Source organism: Orcinus orca, chromosome 4 (genome assembly GCF_937001465.1).
Source record: "Orcinus orca chromosome 4, mOrcOrc1.1, whole genome shotgun sequence".
In the NCBI taxonomy this organism is placed as follows: Eukaryota; Metazoa; Chordata; class Mammalia; order Artiodactyla; family Delphinidae; genus Orcinus; species Orcinus orca.
In genome coordinates, this window is record NC_064562.1 from 29,772,889 (window position 1) to 29,774,651 (window position 1,763).

General features: G+C 37.0%; 1 non-coding gene across 1 annotated transcript; it reads left to right on the plus strand.

Annotated features, from left to right (window-relative positions):
• Window positions 1-1,279: 1,279 nt before the first annotated feature.
• Window positions 1,280-1,352, plus strand: TRNAR-UCU (transfer RNA arginine (anticodon UCU)). The gene has a single exon. It is a non-coding gene; the product is annotated as a tRNA-Arg (tRNA).
• Window positions 1,353-1,763: the final 411 nt, after the last annotated feature.

Below are 1,763 nucleotides of genomic sequence, written 5' to 3' on the forward strand. Positions count from 1 at the left end.
GAAAAACATTCTGGCTGTGTCAGGATACAAAGGTTAGCTGTCCACCATGGGCTTAAAAAAAAAGTGTGATGTAAAAATGCAGAGAAAGCACGTGTGTAGAAGGACTTAGAAAGACAAAAGGTACAGGTTTATCTTAAATCTCTTTTCAGAATTTTGATTACTTGATTTCCACATAGAAAATACTAGTGATTAACAGCTACCATTTATTGACCACTTATGTGTCTAAGTGTTGTACATAATTATCTTATTGGATTTTAGGAAAAACCCTGAGACAAAGGTATTATAGCAATTATTTTACAGACAGGGAAATGATGCTCAGAGAAGTTAATCAGTTTGTCCACAATCCCACCCTTAGTGAGAGGCAGAGCTGACATTCAAAAAGCAGGCTTTCTGAATCTGAAGTCTTCCTCTGTCCCAAGCAGCTTTACTTCTATGAAGACCATGATTTCCTTGTGCATGTATAGTCCTCATTCAGAAAACCCTATGCTTCTAAATATGTTGGGGACATTTCTTCATGACTTTTGAACACTGGGCGGTAGAAAAATATGATTGCTCTGATTCAAAGGTAGTTAGAAGCACACAGGCCATTAGCCTTGAAAATAAGATCTTTTCCAATCAGGCAGAGAAAGAGCCCAACTCAGGAGTGTGATTTCCGAAGAACAAAAAGACCCTATGTCAAAAGAAATAGACATGTCTATCAAAGCTGAACAATCACCCTACTGCATTTCTTCACTTTCTACAGAAAATTTGGTAGGGTTTTGGGGGAGAAGGGGTGAGGAGAGTAAGCTGGAGATTGAGGATTGAGGAGGTGGGGAGTTGGAGAGATGGGACGAAATTCAAGACTTTAAGCTTCATGTATTACTTCTGAATCATTTGAGAAAATGAACCGTGTTTCATTCTACTTCTCTAGCCTCTAACCCAGTGCCTAACATGTTGCTCTTATCCCATTATTTTTTGCTGAGTTGAATAAGAGAGATTTTCAGATCTTTTTATCAGAAAAGATTTAGGAAGAGAAAAAAAAGACAATCTGAAAATCCTAGTGCTTGTGTTAGGGATAAGAGTTAGCCAGTAGGACTTTCAGGATAGGGGGAGAATAAAAAGAGAGTGAAAGTATAGGATACAAAAAGCAGAATAATAAAATAATAGTATAATACAGAGCAAGAATTTGGAGTCGGGTAGAATCTGTCTCTTCCTCTGATAACCAGATAACCATGGAACCTTGTATAAATTATTTAATCTAGGTCTCATTTTCTCATCTCTAAAGTAGGAACTGAGGACTTCCCTGGTGGTCCAGAGGTTAAGATTCTGTACTTCTACTGCAGGGGGCACAGGTTCGATCCCTGTTCGGGGAATTAAGATCCTGCATGTCTTGCAGCACAGCTGAAAAGTAAAAAAAAAAAAAAAGAAGAAGAAGAAGTGGGAACTGATAATTTGTTCCATGCATGCATGCATGCATGCATTCATGCTTTCATGCAGTTATTTAGTTGTAGGAATGCGATAATGCATGTAAAGTATATAGTACACTACCTGAAACATAGAAAACACTTAAAAATAATACCTAGTTTTTAACCATAATCCTCACTACATCTCTGTGATATAGGTATTATCTCTATTTTAAAAAATTGAATAATGCTTATAGAGAATGATTACCTTTCAACAGACTGGCCTTGTAGTCTGCTGAGCTATAGGTTATCATACCCATTCATTCATGTAGGTTTAGTTAGCCCTGGTAGAATTTACTGACAAAAAATTTCAAACTTAGA